Below are 23,838 nucleotides of genomic sequence, written 5' to 3'. Positions count from 1 at the left end.
GGCAACATCGCGGTGAACGCGTATTGCAAGCGTGTATTCGTCATCGCCATACTGGCGTATCACCCGGCGTGATGGTATGGTTACACGTCTCGGTCACCTCTTGTTCGCATTGACGGCACTTTGAACAGTGGACGTTACATTTAAGATGTGTTACGACCCGTGTGTCTACCCTTCAATCGATCCTTGCGAAACCCTAAATTTTAGCAGGATAATGCACGACCGCATGCTGCAGGTCCTGTACGGCCCTTTCTGGATACAGAAAATGTTCGACTGCTGCCCTGGCCAGCGCATTCTCCAGATCTCTCACCAATTGAAAACGTCTGCTCAATGGTGGACGAGCAACTGGCTCGTCACAATACGCCAGTCACTACTCTTGATGAACTGTGGTATCGTGTTGAAGCAGCATGGGCAGCTGTACCTGTACACGCCATACAAGCTCTGTTTGACTCAATGCCCAGACGTATCACGGCCAGAGGTGGTTGTTCTGGGTGCTGGTTTCTCAGGATCTATGCACCGGAATTGCGTGAAAATGTGATCACATGTCAGTTCTAGTGTATTTGTCCAATGAATACCCGTTTATCATCTGCATTTCTTCTTGGTGTAGCAATTTTTAATGGCCAGTAGTGTATCTGCGAATAGTAGAAGTGGAGGGTTATGTAGGGCAGCGGAATACTATCCTACGGCAATAAAGTGGTGGGCGTCCCCGTTACACCTGCAGCAGTAGTCGAGACGCTACGGCCCATCACCAGCGAAACAGCGCCACAGGGCGTCCCGTCTCGGAGAATGCACCCGCACAACCGACCTCGAAATTCCGCGGCAGAAAAAACGCTATAAAGTGTTGTTCTAGCGCGGGAACCGGCGCGGCAGCGGCGTCTGGACAGCGGAGACAATGGCCACCAGCCGGCGGAGTGAAGACAAGAGCGGCTAGCGGTACACACGCTACGTGAGAGCGCTAGCGTTCCGGGCGGGCCCCGTGCCGTGCGTGCCCAACTGGGCAGAGCCGCGAGCTGCGTGCTGGAGTGGCCGCGCTAGGGGGCGGCAGCGGCAGCGGCAGCGGCGGCAGGAGCCGGCCGCTCTGGTGGAGGGTGCGAGCCGCGACCGCGCTCAGTCCGCCTGCGACGCGCGCCCGGCAGACACGTCGCCCACCTGCTCTGCCCACCACCCACCGAGCGCTGCCCGCCATGCCCCACGCTGCCGCCGCCGCCTCGCTCCTCGGGCTCCTGCTCGCGGCCTCTCTGGTGAGTACTCCGGCGTCCAGGCCCTGCCGGCGCACGACGGGATGACGTTCCTCTACATCTACGTCTAAACTCTGCAAACCACCGTGGAGTGCTTGGCAGAGGGTACGTCCCATTGTACAACTTATCAGGGTGTCTTCCCGTTCCATTCACGTATGGAGAGCGGGAACAATGATAGTTTGAATGCTTCTGTGCGTGCAGTAATTATCCAAATCTTATCCTCATCATCCCTATGTGAGCCGTACATCTACATCTACATCCATACTCCGCAAGCCACGGTGTGTGGCGGAGGGTACCTTGAGTACCTCTATCGCTTCTCCCTTCTATTCCAGTCTCGTATTGTTCGTGGAAAGAAGGATTGTCGGTATGCTTCTGTGTGGGCTCTAATCTCTCTGATTTTATCCTCGTGGTCTCTTCGCGAGATATACGTAGGAGGGAGCAATATACTGCTTGACTCTTCGGTGAAGGTTTGTTCTCGAAACTTTAACAAAAGCCCGTACCGAGCTACTGAGCGTCTCTCCTGTAGAGTCTTCCACTGGAGTTTATCTATCATCTCCGTAACGCTTTCGCGATTACTAAATGATCCTGTAACGAAGCGCGCTGCTCTCCCTTGGATCTTCTCTATCTCTTCTATCAACCCTATCTGGTACGGATCCCACACCGCTGAGCAGTATTAAAGCAGTGGGCGAACGAGTGTACTGTAACCTACTTCCTTTGTTTTCGGATTGCATTTCCTTAGGATTCTTCCAATGTATCTCAGTCTGGCACCTGCTTTACCGACGATCAACACTATATGATCATTCCATTTTAAATCACTCCTAATGCCTACTCCCACATAATTTATGGAATTAACTGCTTCCAGTTGCTGACCTGCTATATTGTAGCTAAATGATAAGGGATCTTTCTTTCTATGTATTCGCAGCAAATTACACTTGTCTACATTGAGATTCAATTGCCATTCCCTGCACCATGTGTCAATTCGCTGCAGATCCTCCTGCATTTCAGTACAATTTTCCATTGTTACAACCTCTCGATATACCACTGCATCATCTGCAAAAAGCCTCAGTGAACTTCCGATTTCATCCACAAGGTCATTTATGTATATTGTGAATAGCAACGGACCGACGACACTCCCCTGCGGCACACCTGAAATCATTCTTACTTCGGAAGACTTCTCTCCATTGAGAATGACATGCTGCGTTCTGTTATCTAGGAACTCTTCAATCCAATCACACAATTGGTCTGATAGTCCATATGCTACGTAGGAGGTTGTAGCATATTCTTAATCCTTTAAAGCCGGCTCTTGAAACTTCGTTTATTGCAGAGCGATATGAAGTGGGACAAGCATGTAACGGCAGTTGTGGGGAAGGCGGATAGTCGTCTTTGGTTCATTGGTAGATTTTTGGGAAGATGTGGTTCATCTGTAAAGGAGACCGCTTATAAAACACTATTACGACCTATTCTTGAGTACTGCTCGAGCGTTTGGAATCCCTATCACGTCGGATTGAGGGAGGACGTAGAAGCAATTCAGAGGCGGGCTGCTAGATTTGTTACTGGTAGGTTTGATCATCACGCGAGTGTTACGGAAATGCGTCAGGAACTCGGGTGGGAGTCTCTGGAGGAAAGGAGGCGTTCTTTTCGTGAATCGCTACTGAGGAAATTTAGAGAACCAACATTTGAGGCTGACTGCAGTAGAATTTTACTGCCGCCAACTTATATTTCGCGGAAAGACCACAAAGATAAGATAAGAGAGATTAGGGCTCGTACAGAGGCATATAGGAAGTCATTTCTCCCTCGTTCTGTTTGAGAGTGGAACAGGAAGAGAAGATGCTAGTTGTGGTACGAGGTACCCTCCGCCACCCACCGTATGGTGGATTGCGGGGCATTTACGTAGATGTAGATGTAGATGTAATAGACTTTGTCGGGGTAGTGTGCATCTTCGAAAGTCTTCCAGTTCAGTTCCTTCCTTTATAGACTCACTGACTTTTCTAGTATTCTACCAGTCAACCGAAGTCTACTGCCCACTTTACCAACGACTGAGGCTATGTGAGCATTCCATTTCATATCCCTACAAAATGTTACACCCAGGTATTTGTATGAGTTGGCTGATTCCAACAGTGACTCATTGACATTATAGTCATAGTGTAATAACAGCGACAAACACGTGTGCGTTTTGCATGTCACTTTGAAGCACGTAACAGAACACGCTGTTCAGCTATCATACTGCTTCATCTTTCTCTGGCGTACCAGTGAGCCTTTTAGTAGCTGCAAGGACAAATACGCAGAAATTACTGCTCCATAACAAAACGATGGATTACGAAAAAGCGTCGGCAGTGGTGAGGTGTCTGTAATTACATTACGTGATGCCACTTTTCGAAAACGAATCACTGCATCAGCCTGTACGTGAGTCACAATATTAATCAAGAAACATTTCGTGATGTTCCGCAATATATGGGTATTCGGAAATCCTCGTTCCAGACTTCTAGGATTTGTAGAGGAGAGTGAGTACACAATATTTTGAATAGGAACCCATGTACGGAAACGTCATCCTACGAGGCTACAGAGCGTCAAAGTTATAGGCGCCAGCGCCTCTGAATCTATGCATATGCAGGGCGATTCTGAGATGATGTAACAAACTTTCAGGGATGATGGAGCAGGATAAATGTATCGATTTAACGGAATGGTCACTGTACCGGAAATGAATGAATCGAAAGTTATAACAGCAAACCGCTCTGATACCTCTAAGAACGGAATGCATGTATCGGTACAGCTGCTAAGATTGTAGGGTAGGTAACTGTCAGAGGACCAAAACCAGAAAAAATGTTCAGTGAATATGAGCTATCAGTACTTGTTTAATAGAGATGTTTTTCACACTAGGGAACATGAACGAGTGCTCATAGCTCCTCAGGTATGCATTTTAGAGCCCATGTTTACCAGACATTTATTCTTGTTTTGGTCCATTCTACCACCTCTGAAGCTGCATACCCTACAACCTTAGCAACAACAGTACCGGTACATGTATTTCAGTGTCAGAGGTATCCACTGTCCGAGCCAGAGACGCTTACGTCAAATTGATATATTTATCCTTCTCCATCATTCTTGAAAGTCTGTAACATCATCATGAAGTCAACCTGTAGATACATAACTTTGACGCTCTGTAGCGTCATTGGATGACGTTCCCGGACGTGGATTCCTATTTAAAATACTATATGCCCACTCCCCTCTACAAGTCCTACAATTTTTTAACGGGAGTTTCCGAACATTCTGTATTATTTATTTGGTCACGAATGGCTTTCAACATCCTAGGCCACCGTCAAGTGACAACTGATTTTCGCAACCACAGATAAAATGACGTGCAACTTACACAGATATTATTTACACAGAACCAGAAAGTTCGTAAAATTTTATGCAAAATATTGCGCTTTTATATCGCATAGAAACCTTTACATTTAACCACAAACGAAACATAAAATTTTATTTCGATATCGAAATAATAAGAAATGAGAAATGAAGTTTTATTTCGATCTCGAAATAAAAATCTGTCTCATTTTTGGTTAAATTTAAAGGTTTCCGCGAGATATAAAAATGTAAAACTTTCATTTGTAAATACTCTGCATCTAATGTTACTAACCTTCCGGTTCGATATCGAAATAAAACTTTGTTTTTCAATTGTAATTAAATGTGACGATTTGTGCGTGACATAAAAATACAACATTTTCCTTTGTAATCACTCTGCATTTCATAAATTTATGTCTCTTCTGCGTCTGCATGAGTAATATCTGTGTAAGTCGCTTCATGTTATCTGTGGTTGCGACATTCAGTTGTCACTAGACGATGGCCTAAGAAGCCGAAAGCCGATACATCACCAATTATGTAATATTTTGCAGAATGTCAAGAAAAAGTTTCCTGTTTAATATTATTAGCATCTACTGTCAAGCAATGACAAAATATTCAAGTAACATAAATTATAATTGAGCATATGATGTATCAGGAAACCGTCACCAGTTGTAACTATAGTGAACAAACACACTGTTCAGGTTAAATTCTACGTCTCATTAGGAACACCGGTTTCGAAGTTTAATACAAGTCATTCTTAAACTCATATTCAATTACGGCGAAGGACATGTTGTCAGCATGGCGAAGACTCAGCAAAAATATTAAACTCTGTCTTCGTGTTCTCTTTCATAATTTTAAACTTAAGTTTTTCGACTTTTTTTTTACTTCCCTCACCTGAAAAGGCACGCATTTGATCACTGAAGACGTGATGTTTCTTGGTGTAGCTACCGTTTGTAACTGCGATTAAGAAACACACCGTCTTGCTACGCTTCGCAGTAATTAGGTGTATGGAGCAGAGGATGACCTATATCGAAGTTCGAAACCAGCTATCCTAAAAAAATATACCAAGTGATACAGATGCTGCCTTCCTCCGTAATAAATATTATCAGTATCGTGGAAATAGCAGTGAACTACGAGAAAAATAATCCTTTCCTACTTTCACGTTACTACCCGTTTCCCCAGCGTGCGAACGAATCTTGATAGCTGCAAAGATAAATACACACAAGTTACTGCAGCCTTTTCTACTACTTAGCTTTAACGGCTGCCGACGCAGTAGTTCTGGGTTCCATCATTGTCACCACTTAAGATTTTCCTGTGATGGAAATCTCTGAAACGGAGTCCAGTCAGCCTAGTGAAGCCAAACGAGCAGCCAGTTAATATAATAAGCAGCGAAAGTGATAAGCAACCCGACATGGCGTCAAATCGAAAGGCTTGGAGCAGGATGAAAGCCAGACAACGTTATTATTACTTCGTCAATGCAGCATGATATGTTTCGAAAACACAATGACATCGTCAGTAGCTTTTAATTATGTTACATTACGCCATTTTTCAGAAAAGGATCACAGCATTGGCAAATATATTAGTACTGTGAACATTGCTGTGAAATACGTGCAGTGCTACTATTGCCGCCCGAAACAGGCTTGTTGACAACGATTTCCTAAAATAAGCCAACATCGTAGGTTTAAACAGCTTATTATCATCACCAAAAGTCTTTCATTGCGTTATATGTAGTGAAGTATTGCAATAGCTTGATATTTTTACCTCTACCTATCGTAGTACCTATGTCTATTACTATAATAACGTGTAACTCATGTAACATCCACCTTGCAATGTTCATGGTAAACAAATCAGGTTAGTTGTGAGAGCAGACTCTAAATTTTTCTGGAAAAATAAGTGAATTTAGGTTAATTCGTGACAACACTACTTATCGTTACATGCATTCTTGGACATCCACAGTTAGTGCTGCTCAATACTATTTTTTAACCTCGAAAAAGTTTATTTAACCCTGCCTGTGGTACTGATGGGGTGCTATTTGAATGGTTAATAGGCATGTGTGGAATTCAGTCTATTTGGTCTGCATCTATTCGAAATCTTCGACTGCCTTTTGGCGCTGCAAGTGTGCAACGCTGACCCAACTGGCACACAAGCAAGCTATAGAGTTATTATGGTGTGTGGACTACGGAATTGCCTAATTAGGTACGTCATACATCAGCAGAAGAGAAAATTAGTTTGAGAATGACATTTTTACATAAATATGACGTTTCTACAGCTACCTGTATGCTTTAAAGTGAATGGCCGAAGTACAACTTGTGGATTCAATGAACTGCTTTTTATTCCATAAGGATTTCAGTCCTTTATTCGGAGTTCTAGCCCATTTCAATCTTACAATAAACTGGCAATGCGTGTTTTTGGCGCTCGCCATCGTCATCAGCAGTCTTTCACTATTTGTCATGTCACGCTGTGTCGCAGCTGCATTTAAATGTTCTTTTTTCAGCAAAAGTTCATTTGGGGTTATGTGATCACAGTACGAATTTTAGAATCTCATACTGTCTGTTTTTGCAGCACACTGCTTTCGTCAGACACTTTTCGTGACACTGCGTATTGTGCTTTTTTTGTTAGCTGTTGTAGGCAGACGTCACTCAGTGATCCTTTATGACACTATGACAGTTTTGGGCAGATGATTTGAGATATTACATAGGCATCGGGAGGAAAAACTACGTCCCTCTCGTATAAAGGCATCGGAAGCTAGCGCCCGGTAAATTTTAGAAACCTCTAAGCCCGCAGACGAACATTAGTTCTGTAGGTATGAAAACAGTCACTGTCTTTGTTCCATATCGTATAAATAATGGAGGCAAATGAAGCTATTACCAATAATTGTTTGACATGAGCGCTCGTTGTGAACATGAAAGCGTGCACTGCCACAAAAGTTTTATTCAGCGCCTGAAACAGGTATTTTCGTTATACGAGGAATGTATGCTGTTTTGAACCAAGGCTTCTGTCCGTAAGCTAGAAGGGCAAACAATTAACTTGGCTGCATTGGATCGCAGTGCACACATCGAAATTTCAACTCTCTTCTCTCTCTCCCTCTGAGTGATTCAGAGGTTCGCGTGACGAATGGTTTTTTGTTTTTCATTTGGTGCCTCTTACAGCATTTCACGAAGCAGGCCGTTAAATCCAAATGTGCTAGTAAGTGGGAGATAACGCTGGACGTTACTGCTTACAGATTACGAGGGAAAGTGTTATTACGCAGCCCATTCACTCATTACCCGCGACATTATGTCACACCAAAAAAAGGCACTTAACTTCATGGCTGATACAAATAGCAGTGAGTGTGAATATACTACAGCAGATAGTTAGTGTTTTCTATTGTAATTTATTCCTCGATTCATACAACTGCTAAACGAAAATGTTCTTCCCACTAAGACGCACTACAGCAGTTGCATATAGAAACGTAAATAAACAGTGTAAGTTATTTAGCACCACACATCTGAAAATGAAAATATAGCAGAGAATGCCCAAAGTGTTCTTGAAAAAAAAAAAACAATATCCAGGAAAATCATCACGTATTCCAAAATGTGTCAGCGGGTAATGTTCAAAGAGACGGTTTCTTAAAGCCTTCCAGTTATATCAGAACTTATGACAGAATTACATTCCTAGAAGTATCTGCATTGTTACATTCTTTGTCTCATGTAAACCATTCTACCATGAACGAAAAGTTTCTTTTTATTATAATTCCAGTCATTATCGTAGTATCAAACAAGTAACAAACTATTGCACAAAAAACTGAAGATCTAGTGCCACTCACATGGAAGAAACACATTTCACTATTTCATTTCGGATTTGCTGCACTTTTCGTACTGAGGGTGATGATGTCCTGCTATTCGTGACGTATAGTCATCCAGACTGATGTAATCTGTGATCTCCCTTAATGGCTTGAGGCAAATGTTTGTATAGTTCATGCTAAAGTCCTTGGAAGAATTCTTTCTCCATATCTACCCAACTGAGCTTTTGCCCCGCTGTTAATGGTCTCTATACCTAAGGTTCTGTATATTTAAGGTTCTCTGTTTTCTTAGTGAGGATCTTTGAGTTACTTTGTGGTTGTCGCTGAATCAGTAACATTTCCGCACAAAAGAAAAATGTACTAACAGGTGCGTATAGTGAGCAATACCTGTTTGACTTGAGCGAAAAAGTAGAGAACAAAGGTCAGCAACAATGTGATATCAGATTTGCCTTGGATACATTAAGTAGTTTTTAATCTGAAACCTACGACGCAACAAGTAGAGAGGGATTTTTTAAGTTTTTTTATAAAGAAACGAATGACATGTCTTTTCCTGAGCAAGTTTATCATATCCTTCCAGTTCTGCATAGGGCTGCAGTGAAATGCCGGTAGTCATGTTGCCCTTGAGGCAGTCGACAGAATTCTGATGTTTGGGACTCTGATTCTCAACAGTTACTTTCCTGAAATAACACAATGTATTCTCACTGATTCCTAGGTCATTCATTGGTACAGAAAAGTGTGTCGCTACGTGTCTCATGCATCTTCACCAAATAACAGATAATTATAGACCTGGTAACATAGAAATAATGTTCACAAGACATTACTTCATCTTTATGGGCTTCTTGATGCCCCATACTGTCTGCTTGGTGATGCTTTTTCCCAGTAGCTATAAAAGTGTGATGTGATCCTCAGTAAGATAACGAGGGATGTGTATGTACCAGTAAAGACAGAGTTTCAATCTGCCAGAAAGTTTCAACATCGCACACGTTCCGGTGCAGATGACATTAACTGCTCTTTTTGCTCAAGTTACAATTTTATTTAAGTTCGTGACTCAGTAAAATAACTGTATATTCATATGAGATGTAACATAGAAGAGCGTGATTTGAGATCAGTTATAGGAAAACAGAATTATGCACGAAGAAACAAAACACTATTAGTGACGTCTTCTGTCCTTAATACTTTCGTAATTCCAAATCCCTCCAGATATAGAACTTGCATGTATGTAATGGGTTTATTGACTTGCCGTTTATTACTACTACAGTAAACGATCTTCAGCCAGGATCTTTTCATGGAACAAGTAAAGTAAATTTAAAAAAAAAAGAACGCTCACCCAACAGTTTTGTTTTTGAAAAACCATTTCCGCCTAGACCTGTGTGCCTACTGCCTCGTTTAGAAATCCCGTTTCTGACCTCCGACAGTGCAGTTTTCTGCATCGTTAAGAATGAATTTCGTTATGAGAGAATGGCTTTTAATATTTTTAAGAGCAACTTTATTACATCCTTTACAGCATCTTGTCCCATTTGGGTCTCCCATAAAAGCGGTCTCGGCAACGATCGAAGGGATGTTGAAACAGGTTCGACGCATTTATCTCGATGTCTATGCTATCTAAACGACTATGCGTCTTACAAAAAGAGTGATACACTTGATTGTCGCAATAGAAAATATCTTTTCTTTACGCTTTTCGTAACACATAAACAACATCTGCATTTGATGGATGTAACGTATGACATTTCTTTTAAGATAAGTGGGCATAAGAGCTTGACTCATTTTTTGAACGCATTGAGAACAATTGGTAGTCTATGTCACTATTAAGATATTGAATGAGAGTGCGGACTGAAACAACCTATTGATCCATTTAGTAGTCTCTGGTAAAACATTATTTAATTAGTAAAGTTAGAAAACGAAAAAATTAACGAGATGTTGAAAAGAGAGTCGATTACACAGTGTTATCCTAAATTTCTGTAAAAATATTTATATCCAAGCAATCTGTTATTTAAAAATAAATATTTTGTTTGATTTTCACGAATCACCTTCTGATCATTTCAGATACGCTCTTAGTTAGTTATCTCTGAACCATTAAGAATTTCCAGATTCATTTGTTATACATCTTCAAGGAGAAATATGTACAGAATTCTCAAAAATTAAAAGCGAATTTGTTTTATTTCAGGCAAGTTTAAATATAAAAAAATGCCCAGAAATATCAAAGATGCTCTCTGTCTTTTCTTTAACAAACCGTGTAATTAATGCAGTCATATTAATCGTCTGCGAGCGGGACTAATTTTAGATTAAGACCCTGTGCCTTATCGGAACTCAAACTCGAGACATATTTCGCGAGCTATACTCTAACCTACTGAGTTATCCTAAGACGAATAACGAAGCTTGGAAGACGGCTTGTGAGTCGTGCCTGGATAGTTCAGTCGGTCAGAACACATTCCGTGAAAATCTGCACAAGGTTGTAATCTGATACGAAGTTTCAATGTTAATTGGCATATTCCGGAGTCCTCTAGCTGGTTATAAACGAAACTTAGGAAGTCTGATGGTTTCTACACACTTGATGACTGAAAATACATTGGTGAGGTGTATAAAATTTTGCATCTTAACATATAGTAATTTAAGAAGTACAAAGAGGAAGGCGACGAATAGCAGGAAGAAACAGTCTATGCACAGTATGCAGTACCTCCACAGTTATTTAATAGAGCAGCTTCAGAAGTCATGTAAAATAAACTACAAAAATTGTAATTATTAGCTTGTAAAATCTGCAAGTAAACATTAGAAATTAATTGATATATTTCAGTGTAAATGTTGATGAATAAATGCACTGACGAAGGTTAAAATATTTATCGAACACTGTCATCAGGGAACATACAGGATGAGACAGATACTAAGATATATCCTTTGAGGGGTGATAGTATTAGTGATTATGAACAAAAAACTTCAAATGATTTCCGAGATACAAAGCCTTTAATATCACTTTTGTACGTTTTTTTTAACAACTCGAAAACGGCGCGCTCCAGTGTCAAAGGTGTCGCAGTACACAATCAAAGAACATTAAATTTCTACAAAAAAGCACTATTTATTTTTTTCTCGTGGAATGTTAGTTTGGGCGAAGAGAGCGCGAGAATATTGAAAATGTGGAGCCATGTGCATGCGCTGTAGCTTAGAAAGTTTTTTGGGCCAATTTGTAATAATTGCCGACTTGATAGACCACAAGTGTCTTGAATCGAATTTTTCGTCTCAGCTTCTTATACCCTGACACGGCTCATCGTAAACAACGATAGTGTTTGAATAGTACATAAAATAAATGACAATGTCATTAAATGTGTTTTATCACGGAAACCGATCGGCGTAGAGCAAATGTCCATATGAAGTTTTTTATTCAGAATCTCTATCACCCCTCAAAGCACGTACTTTGCCTCCTTACTCACCTTATAATTGTCATTAGCATAGGAAATTTGAAGTATATGTTGCCTGAAGACACTATCAACCGCTAAAACTACTGTGATACGCAGTGTCGACGTGTATGTTCGATTTATTCAGGGATTCAGCCATTGATAATTTATTTCAGAGTATCCTCCTTTGAAATGATGTGCTTCAGCGACGATAATTCTTCGACATTTCCGTAAGACCAAATGGTGAATGAGATTTTGCTGCGATACATACTTGCGTAAAACTGAATTTTACACACGTATCTCTTAGCATGTAGTTCCTGCCAGGCTTGACGAAGGTGGCATAGCATCGTGGTATGCACTGCACGAAATACCGAAAGGATTGGAGAACCATACTGATCTACGACCACTCCACAAGTCGTGGAAATTTTTCAGAGCTGAGGTGAGCGCTCTGTAAATAGAAGTGAACTGGGATCACACCATCATCCTCATGTGCGTGGTGTACTTCGAATCATTACGACACATTTCAGGAGTTACCGGGTGGTGCGTTGTCTTGCCGAGAGGTACAGGTCGGCTGCGTATTATTGTAGGCGAAACAGGAATGCATTTCACAGGAAATTAAGTACGTTTATCAACCGCCTGTGAGAGAGGGCGGCAGATGTATCAGGCTTTCCGTTTCATACCATGCAAGCATCCCTCACAGGTTTGAAAGTGCAACTCTCGTACCCTACCGCTGGCGTAAGCCACTGTTCATCATCCAAGGAAGCCTTTATCCTTTCTTCGACTGTCTAATAGCAGAGTCCTCGCGCCAGTGTTAAAGTCCGTGGCGTGCGACGAGCAGAGGTACGCGTATGGTTGGCGGGTTCTGTTCTCCATGGCGAAGGTCTTGTTCACTGTTGTAAGGCAGTACACTGCGTTTTGCTGCATCTAGCTGGCGAATGAGTTCCTGCACTGATAGTCACCTGTCCACAATTAAAATACGCGGTATTTGACAGCAATCTCTTGACACCTCCACTTGTTTCCCACCGATGTTTATTGAGGCGTCGGCAGCGAGATCCTTACGATGCTCCTTGAAACTGTGGTACATGGAAATCCCAGGGTTTCCACGGCGTCAGAGACTGAGCAACCTCTCATGACGGGCATCGATTACTTGCCCTTGAATTAAGGCTCTAAGTACGAGCTTCGTTTTTCGCGCCGACTTCCAGTATAAGTAACAACGTAATTAAATCACTACCTCACTAACTGTTAAGAAACGCTTTTAGTTTCCCTACTGGTTGCGTTCATCAAACATCAGGTGACAAAAGTCTAGGAGCATGTGGCGTGCTTTGGAACGTGTAAAGGTTTCAGCAACGTGCTACTGAAACTGCTTCGATATGTACCAAAGCACCTACATTACATCTACATATACGGCTACAGTCCGCAAGCCACGTTATGTCGTGTTGCCGAGGTTGTTTTGTGTACCATTGTGCCTTCCGCATTTCCTGTTCCAGTCGCGAATGATCCACGAGAAGAAAGATTGTTAGTAAGCCTCCGGGTGTGTTCGAATCTCTCTAATTCTAACTAACGCGAAATATACATACAAAACGTGATCAAAAGAATCCGGACACCCACAAAAACATGCATTTTTCATATTAGGTGCATTGTGCTGCCACCTACTGCCAGGTACTCCACGTCAGCAACCTCAGTAGTCATTATACATCGTGAGGGAGCAGAACGGGGCGCTACGCGGAACTCACGGACTTAGACCGTGGTCAGGTGATTGGGTCTCACTTTTGTCATACGTCTGTTCGCGAGATTTCCACACTCCTAATCATCCCTAGGTCCACTGTTTCCGATGCGATAGTGAAGTGGAAACGTGAAGGGACACGTACAGCACAAAAGCGTAAAGGCCGATTTGTTGACTGACAGAAACCGCCAACAGTTGAAGAGGGTCGTAATGTGTAATAGGCAGACATCTATCCAGACCATCACACAGAAATTCCAGACTGCATCAGCATCCACTGCAAGTACTATGACAGGCGGAAGGTGAGAAAATCTGGATTTGGTGGTCGAGCGGCTGCTCATAAGCCACACATCACGCCGGTAAATGCCAAACGACGCCTCGCTTGGTGTTAAGAAGCTTAAACATTGGACAATTGAACAGTGGAAAAACGTTGGGTGGAGTGATGAATCACGGTACACAAGTGGCGATCCGACGGCAGGGTGTGTGTATGGCGAATGTCCGGTGAACGTTATCTGCCAGCGTGTGTAGTGCCAACAATAAAATTAGGTGTTTTGGTGTGGTCGTGTTTTTCATGGAGGAGGCATGCACCCCTTGTTGTTTTGCGTGACACTATCACAGCACAGGCCTACATTGATGTTTTAAGCACCTTCTTGCTTCCCACTGTTAAAGAGCTATTCGGGGATGGTGACTGCACCTGTTCATAACGCACGGCCTGTGGCGGAGTGGTTACACGACAATAATGTCCCTGTAATGGACTGGCCTGCACAGTCCTGACCTGAATCCTGTAGAACACCTTCTGAATGTTTCGGAAGCCGACATCGTACCAGGCCTCACCGACCGACATCGACACCTCTCGTCAGTGCAGCACTCCATGAAGAACGGGGTCGCCATTCCCAAAGAAACCTTCCAGAACCTGATTGAATGTATGCCTACGAGAGTGGAAGCTGTCATCAAGGCTAAGGGTGGGCCAACACCATACTGAATTCCAGCATTACCGATGGAGGACGCATGAACTTGAAAGTCATTTTGTGCCAGGTGTTCGGATACTTTTGATCACGAAGTGTAGGAGGAAGCAATGTGCTGATTGACTCTTCTAGGAACATACGGTCGGTGAACGTACCGCACCATGATGCACAGCGCCTCTCTTGTAGCGTCTGCCAACCGCGATAGATGAGGATTTCCGTCACGCTTTCGCGCTTACCTAATGAACCTGTAACAGAACGTGGTGCCCTTCTTTGTATATTTTCCGTTTTCTTTATCAGTGTTATCTGGTAGAGATCCCACATTAACGGGTGATATTTAAGTATTAGTCAAACGACGTTTTTACACACAACCTCCTTTGTCGGTGGGCTGCACTTCAAGACGATTTTTCCAATGAATCTGCGATTAGTTTTATGTGGTTGTTCCATACTCGCAGATATGTAATGCATTAGACTACGTCCAGTGCCTGTTCTGCAGTGTTGTAATCATGCAGTAATCATTCTTTCTGCCAACTAATGCGCAACACGTTACAGTTACTGATGTTTAGAGTCAGCAGTTAATCCCTAAACAAAGAGTCGCTCCTCTGCAGGTTCTCATATATTTCGCTACAGATTGCTAGCGATCCTGTCGACTGATGATGTTCAATGAACGCAACAGGTATTATAAACTTAGGTGTATTCTGAACAGTAGCTGATGTAATTTGTGAGAGGCAGTAAAATTAAAATTGGACGGATGGAAAAAATGTAAGTAAACTGTTTATTATTTCAAAAATAATCGCCATAACTGTCAATGCATCCCGCTGTGAGACAAGGCGGCCAATATCTTCGTGGAAAAATGTCTGCGGTTGGCTGCGGAACCGTGATTGTATCCAGGCGTGCACCTCCACGTGCGAAGGAAAGTCGACGGCAACGAATGTCTTCTTTCAGAGCACCAAAAATATCGGCAATCGTACGGAGAGGGATTGGGTCTTTGTGGAGGATGTGTAAGGGCCCTCGCGAAACTTCTGCAACTTAGTCGAAACAACCTTGGCAACATGTGGGTGGGCCCATCGCTGCAGAAGTCTCGCTGGAAAGCCCTTACACATCATCTGCGGTGTTTACGCCGACTCCACACAACACTTCCACTGTTTCGCTCCCAAGGCAGCCGAATTAGTAACACCAAATTACTCGCATGTGGAACTTTAGCTCGCTAGGAATCTCCGTCAATCGCCGAACGTCGGCGTGCGGCGCTACAGATGACGACAGAGGTCGCTGCTTATGAGCACGCCCTCAACGTAGCTAATAGTATTCATCCGCGTCTCCTTAAAAGCGCACATGAAGACCCGGAGGATTAGACACGACGAGTATTGGACGACTGCAATCGAAGCCTCATTGAGACAGCGAGTCCATACCTACGCCACGGTCATCAGTATTGTATTGAATGGAACTGAGGACCTAGAAACGACGAAGAGGCTTCGTCCCTGCCGTACCCCTCAGTGCTTCACAACAGGCTTCAGCAGTCCACTCACCCCACCGCCGACCCACACCGAATCCAGGGTTATTGTGCGGTTCGGTCTCCAGTGGACACCTCCCCCTCCCCCTCCCCATGCGACTTACATGTTTTCGGAGCATTACAGAAAGATGCTCCTAATCGCTGATTTGCTGCTGGGCGCCTGGGTACAATCATGGTTCCGTAGGCAGCTGCAAACATTTTTTCTTGGGGGCATTTGCCATCTTGTCTCACAGTGGGATACATGTATTAACAGTTACGGCGATTACTTTTGAAATAATAAACAGATTACTTACTTTTTTCCATCTGTCTCGTTTTCACTTGACTGCTCCTTATACGTGCACCTTAAAGGCATCATTCCTGTTTTCGCTGTTAGTTCAAATGGTTCAAATGCTTCTGGGACAGAACATCTGAGGTCATCAGTCCCCTAGAACTTTGAACTACTTAAACCTAACTAACCTAAGGACATCACACACATCCATGCCCGAGGCAGGATTCGAACCTGCGACCGTAGCAGTCGCGCGGTTCCGGAGTGAAGCGCCTAGAACCGCTCGGCCGCACCGGCCGGCTTGTTGGTTCAAGTACTTCATGCGTCTGATGCTCCCACATACAGGGTGGTCAGAAATAGTCTGAAAAGCTTGTAAGTTCGTTGTAGGGTAGGTTGTGCTGAGAAAAAAATGTTAGCGAAAAAAATACAAAACGTTGCGCAGTTTCTGAGTTATTTAGCACTGAAGCTAGTCATTTAGGTCGTCGCACCCGAAAATTCAAGCAGCTTGCCAAAGATAGTGTCCCAAAATTTGTTCTTTATTTGGTTTCATTAGACCGCAAAAGTAGCTTTTGCTCACCTAGCCTAAATTTATCACTTGCGAAAAAATCACTTTTTAAGTGGTAATGAGCATTTGAAGAAGTGGTAACTCACAGACCCACAGTTGTCTGTACATTACCGCATTTCAGAAAGTGCAAGTGCTTGAATTTGCGCGCTCAGCGACCTGATTGGCTAATTTCAGTGCTAAATAACTCGAAAACGGAGCACAACTTCCCCTGCAGCACGCATACAAGCTTGAGGCTGTTTCTGACCGCCTTGTATAATTCCAGAGTTTAATGTGCAAAGACATCTTGCTGGATAGCGGAAACATCGACCGTGATCTTGAAAAAAATCCTGGTGAAGTGACGAAGTTCGTGCTTTTTAACTTTTATTGTTATTTCATCCCACTCAACCCATGTGGGCAGGGTGGAGGGGAGCCTGTCAGGTTCAAATGGTTCAAATGGCTCTGAGCACTATGGGACTCAACTGCTGAGGTCATTAGTCCCCTAGAACTTAGAACTAGTTAAACCTAACTAACCTAAGGACATCACAAACATCCATGCCCGAGGCAGGATTCGAACCTGCGACCGTAGCGGTCTTGCGGTTCCAGACTCCAGCGCCTTTAACCGCACGCCTGTCAGGAGTACGATATTACGGTCTTCAGCGAAGTGAATTAAGAAATATACAGAATGAGAAAAAAAATTTGGGGCTGTTTTTCTTTTTTAAATGAAAAACCAAAGACTGACAGCTAAGAAAGAAGAAAATACATTTTGAAAACATATCGGAGAAAGGTGAAATTTTTCCGATAAAAAACACCGAAGCACTGCCCTATCACTTAAAATCTGAAGGTCCTGAACTGGGTGAGAGGTATTGTCGGAAGGGTGTGGGTAAAGAGATAGGAGCTATTAAGTTGGGAAACGACGGAGATGATAGGTGGGAGGTGAGGTGGGTAGTGGGAACAGAGACATTGGGAAAGAGAGGAAGAGGAGTAGTGTGTTGTTTTAGGAGGATAGTAGCTCTAAGAGGAAAGGGATACATATGGGCGCGGATCTCTTTGTCTGGAAGAGGTTGTTGGTTGCGATGAGATAGGCTATGAAGCGTGTGTAGATGTAGGGGTAGAGGGACGTGTATGTGAAGCCGCGGCAGCTTATCAGGTATGGTGATCGGAGAGGAGACAATGAGTTATTGGAATCTAGTTTGTGGCTAGTGTAGGAGATGCGGAGGTGTTCGATGTGGGTGAGGCGGGGTGGGAATTTGATGAGATGGCAGATGATCCGTGAGAGGTAACCGGACGCGGAAAGCGAGAGGAGTGCGTGGCATTCGAAGATTTGGGGGAGGGGGGGGTACTTACAAATCTGGGTGGGGTGGAGATCCGTGAAACATTTTCATAGCAAAGGATGAGTCGAATCAGGGTTTTATAGGTGTGGAGAATAATGGAGGGGTGTAATCTTCAAGTTCGGCCAGTTAGTAGTTTTAGTGTATTGTGGTGTTTCTGTGGGGATCTTTCTTTCAGTGAAATATAGTTGTATTACTCCTCTCTTCCCCTAACTATCGGGAGTTGGAAGGCGCACGAACAAATTTCCCGTTTCTTGATACTGTGTACACCCCACTCAAAGGGCCTAAGCGTCGGCAGTTTTGAAATCCTAGCGGTGAATTGTGCGAACTGCGTCCGATCGGAAGACCTTAACCCTTCCGTTAGCACACGTAGTTCAGTTCAGGTTCCAGTTCAGTTCCGAATTATGCGAACTGCGTCGGATCGTAAGACCAAAACCGTTCCGCTAACTCACTTAGTTCATTTCAGTCTACAGTATCTTCATCTGAATATCTCTTTCGCACCTTAAGCATTAATTTTTACGATCTATTACATAAGAACGAATTTTTCCTTTTTCCAAACCTTATCAGAAAAAAAGAAATAAGAAGCAGACAAACGCGCTTGGTGAGAATGACAATAATTTAATCTTCAGTGCTCTCCACTGCCCAGGTTCCTAAGTGAAGTCCTGGATTAAAATTGAAAACGCTCAGCCAGTCTGACAAAAAATGCATGAGAAAAGGTGGTAGAAATATACACTCTGTTTTTTTCCCCAAGAATCATTCAATTTTTGCAGGTAACAAAACTATAATATTTTATTTTCTAATTTATTAGTTTAAGAATTTTCCTAAGTGCTCTTATTTAATGGTACTTTAACATTAAAATGAGTATGTAACTCATCTGAGCTAGTTCAACTAACTAGCGCATCTAAGGAGACCTATCTTACAGTGAAGAGTTCCATGAAAAGAACTTTTCCCATCTGTAGCTGTTCGTCTCATAATTATAGCCTGGGTGTTGGAAGGGTTGAGACTGATGATGATCTTTGGTTTGTGGGGCGCTCAACTGCGCAGTTACCAGCGCCCGTACGAATTCGAACTCCAGTCTCCCCACTTTCATGAATGATGATGAAATGATAACGACAACACAAACACCCAGTCAACTCGAGGCAGGTGAAAATCCCTGACCCCGCCGGGAATCGAACCCGGGACCCCGAGCTCATGAAGCGAGAACGCGACCGCGAGACCACTAGCTGCCGACGGCTGGTATTGAGGGGCCGTTAATTACACTTGCAGGTAACTACGGTCTTTTTTTTTGTGGTAGGTTGAGGTACAGCGTCACCGGCGGATCTCGGTCTTACTGTCTTGGTGTAAGGGTAAATTTGTTCTGTCGTTCCAATGACATCATTGGAGGGCACGTTGCAGGTGTGGCGGTGGGACGTGACGTTCACCTTCCGACGGTGGAAGTTCACGGCAGCAGTCAATAGGTGTCACAATTACATAGGTGGTCGTATGATGGTCGACAAATATCGAGTGGTCGTTCGAAGATGGTGCCTTTGGAGGGAGATCAAAATTTCTCTCTTCCCGATGCCTAGCCGAGCACAAGCTCCCACGCGGCGCCTTATTGAGCTCCTGAAGAGACTCGGCGGCCGTGGTGACGCAAGACGGGCGCATTTGACTGCCTACTCGCGCCGCGTGGCCTCGCTGGAGGTCAGGCAGAAGCTGGGCGCGCCTGCCTCAGGTGAGTGGCACGTCACAGGCGGCGCCGGCCCGCAGGTATTCCAATCACAGCGCGGCCGCCGACGCCGCCAGCGGACGCGGCCGCTACGGCGCGGGGACGCTTCTGCTAGCTGGCTCGTCGGCCGACCCCAGGCGCGTTCACCGATCGATCGCTCCCCTCGCCCTCCTAGATTTCTATTGTGTCGCTGACGCTCGTTTCGCTGTAGGCTCGGATGTAACGTATTATCTACAACGAATATCGCAGAGACAGTCTGCAGCCGCAATGAGAGGATCGCCTAGGGATGGGAAAAACCGACCGGTTGAAGCCGATATCGGTATTTGTTTTAAAAGAGTAAAAACGGGAGGGACACAACAAACTTGCAATATCACATAACGAGAAAAAATCCACAATGTTCTTTGGAAGAGAAGATAAGTTTGATTGGTATACCTATGCCTTTATTGACGTGCAATAAATTAGAGATGGTAACTGAATCCTTAAACTCGTGGTTGCTTCAGAGTGGAAAATTGGTGCCACCCAAAAGTGATGATGGAGGTCATCAACCTGAGACCTTTTGCTCTCACTTTCGCCGTCCCCGTCTCTTCCACCTTCACGATCCTTGCTGGAGACCGATTTCTGCTTTAGTCTCAACCCTATATCGATAGTGCTCTCCCACTCCGCTTCACCTACGTTAAAAAATTTTCAGTCTTTTTTCGAAGTAATGGAAACAAAAAACCGAAAATCGGTTATTTCAGAAACCGGTTATTCTGAGCGGTTTAAAGTCAGATTAAACTGGAGACGAAAAGACCCGGTTGTTTCAGCGATAACCGCTATCCCTAGGGTCGTCTTATACACTACTGTCCATTAAAATTGCTACATCAAGAAGAAATGCAGATGATAAACGCGTATTCATTGGACAAATATATTATACTAGAACTCACATGTGATTACATTTTCACGCAATTTGGGTGCATAGATCCTGAGAAATCAGTACCCAGAACAACCATCTCTGGCCGTAATAACGGCCTTGATACGTCTGGGCATTGAGTCAAACTGAGCTTGGATGGCGTGTACAGATACAGCTGCCCTTGTAGCTTCAACACGATACCACAGCTCATCAAGAGTAGTGACTGGCGTATTGTGACGAGCCAGTTGCTCGGCCACCATTGACCAGATGTTTTCAGTATTGGTTAAAAACAGTCTTGGTTGCAATTTTAGTTTTTTTATATTTCAACGACGTGTTTCGCCTTATTTAGGCATCTTCAGCTTATCTAAATAGAAAAAGAGAACAAATACATCTATTTAACAATCGCGATGGGTTGTGCATACTTGGATAACCTATAAGCATGTATAAACAGATCACCTACTGAAAATATAACAGATCACCTATTGAAAGAGCAAATATCTTAATTTGGTATTTCTTAAGAATCCTTTAGTCAGTGTAGCCAAAGGGCATCGTCGAATATATCCGGCCAACATTGCCTTCGTTAAACTCGGTAAAACCTAGAAATATAAAATAGTAAAATAATTACCTTTTCTAGATGGACGCGAGAGGCACCAAGATCTGCATAACGCGTTCCTGTTCACAGGAGCGAGTAACAGTAAGATGGAGGCTCAGGTAGTAAGCATAATGCGCCCCAGCGTCGTGTGCCAGTACTGAAGCCTCTAATACAGAATCACCTCAAGAGGTGGCGCTGCGACGTAGCAGTCATTAAAAATGAGAGATCGTAAACTGGATATACATGTCCACTAAAACTTTATAAATGTAATGCACATAAAGCATTGATAAGATGGAATTACTAGGGGCAATACCTGTGCTTAACTTATCCTAAAATTTTGACGAAGTAAAATATAAATGAAGGCGGTAAATTTAAAATGAGAAAACAAGGTGTATAATACAATACACAAATGCAGTACATAAACTGATTTTTCGTATCATATACCACTAGAACAAGAACATTAAAAACACAGGACCGCAATTTCAAATAAAGAGGCCGCCCATATAACACTCAATACTGCATCATTCGGAGCTAGAACGTCTAGCACGAAAAGTTTTTTTTTTATAAACTACAAGTAAAATTATTAGGCTTAAAAAATATACATCAACGTGGAAGACGGGCATTATGTGGGTAAACCCCGCCCCCCCCCCCCCCCACCACCACCACCCCACCCATTTTTATAGCTACATTTAAATGTGCAAAATGCGTCATCATTTAAAGCGACAAACTCGCAAGTATCCTATTTGAGTAAAAAAAAAAAAACCCTAATGGCTTTGCTAAGAATACGACATAAGACCAGAGAGGAACAGGGCTCATATTTCGGCAGAACTACAAGAGCTCCAGGATTACATTAATAGCACAGATTTCATAACTTCTAAAAAGGCCTGATTGGCGCCAAATATTTGGTCCTTAAGGAGAGACAAATCTTTGTCTTCCATATGCCTAATATTTCAGTTTCTTCCAAAATGTTTAACTTCTTACCCTTTTGCGCAAAATGCAAAATCTTAAGATTTTGTACTTGCGGAGGACTGTGGCCACTGGCTTGGGCAAAGGCAGAGCTCTGTTTTATCTGTCCCCATCTATTAAGAAGATGTTCTTGCAATCTAATTTTGAAGGTTCTACCTGTTTGTCCAACATAACCTGCATTACAATCGCGACACTCCAGCAGATATACCCCTGATGCCAAGAGGTTGTTCTTTTTAGGTGATTCATTATGTATGTACATAAACTGGAGATAGGTAGCCGTGGAAAACACTATACGAGATCCCACTCCCCGGAAAAGTTTTGCCAGTTCATAACTAAAATTGCCCATAAATGGCAAAGAAATGTAATTGTGCTCCGCGACAGAAGGTGCATTGGGGCTACTCCGAAGGGGCATCGTTGTTTTGTCTTGGTGTATGTTACCAACGAGCGCAACACTGTAGCCATTATTACGGGCGATATACTTTAGATTGTCAAGTTCTCTATTAACTGCGTCGTCAGATAATAGCAATTCGCATAGACGCGTGATCATAGCTCTAAAAAAACTAATCTTATGCTGACGAGAATGGTAGGAATAAACATGAATAATAGCATCTGTGGTCGTGGGTTTCCTAAAAATATCTATGGATACTTTGTTATCACGTAGCTGTAGCCGCAGATCTAGGTAATTGAGGACTCCGTCAGTATTCATATCCTCATGTGTGAAAATCATTTTGGGTGAAGGGCATTAAATTCATCAACCAAACCCGAAATTTCTGATTGATCGCCATTAAACACAACCAGAATGTCGTCGACATAACGCCGATAAAATATGCCACATATGGACTGGAAGAAATTCCAGATGTTTTCAGTTAGTGAAAGATCTGGAGAATGTGCTGGCCAGGGCAGCAGTCGAACATTTTCTGTATCCAGAAAGGCCCTACAGGACCTGCAACATGCGGTTGTGCATTATCCTGCTGAAATGTAGGGTTTCGCAGGGATCGAATGAAGGGTAGAGCACGGGTCATAACACATCTGAAAAGTAACGTCCACTGTTCAAAGTGCCGTCAATGCGAACAAGAGGTGACCGAGACGTGTAACCAATGGCACCCCCTCCCCTCCCCCACATCACGCCGTGTGATACGCCAGTATGTAGATGTCGAACACACTCTTCCAATTTGCGTTCACCCCGATGTCGCCAAACACGCATGCGACCATCATGATGCTGTAAACAGAACCTGGATTCATCCGAAAAAATGACGTTTTGCCATTCGTGCACCCAGGTTCGTCGTTGACTACACTGTAGCAGGCGCTCCTGTCTGTGATGCAGCAGCCATGGTCTCCGAGCTGATAGTCCATGCTGCTGCAAACGTCGTCGAACTGTTCGTGCAGATGGTTGTCGTCTTGCAAACGTCCCCATCTGTTGACTCAGGGATCGAGACGTGGCTGCACTATCCGTTACATCAGTCCGGAACCGCCCGACCGCTACGGTCGCACGTTCGAATCCTGCCTCGGTCGTGGATGTGTGTGATGTCCTTAGGTTAGTTAGGTTTAAGTAGTTCTAAGTTCTAGGGGACTGATGACCTCAGATGTTAAGTCCCATATTGCTCAGAGCCATTTGAACC

At 43.5% G+C, this 23,838-nt stretch overlaps 1 protein-coding gene across 1 annotated transcript in view; it reads left to right on the top strand.

Moving 5' to 3' along the window:
• Nucleotides 1-1,209: 1,209 nt before the first annotated feature.
• Nucleotides 1,210-23,838, top strand: part of LOC126245060 (mucin-5AC) — a 465,061-nt gene continuing 442,432 nt past the window's right edge. Inside the window, exon 1 of the mRNA XM_049948287.1 lies at nucleotides 1,210-1,238. The gene's annotated coding sequence lies outside the window, so the exon portion shown is untranslated. The remainder of the gene's footprint in view (nucleotides 1,239-23,838) is intronic.

The sequence above is a fragment of the Schistocerca nitens genome, chromosome 1 (assembly GCF_023898315.1).
Source record: "Schistocerca nitens isolate TAMUIC-IGC-003100 chromosome 1, iqSchNite1.1, whole genome shotgun sequence".
Classification (NCBI taxonomy): domain Eukaryota; kingdom Metazoa; phylum Arthropoda; class Insecta; order Orthoptera; family Acrididae; genus Schistocerca; species Schistocerca nitens.
Note: the sequence above shows the minus strand (reverse complement) of the source record. Positions and strands in the feature narration are given on the sequence as shown.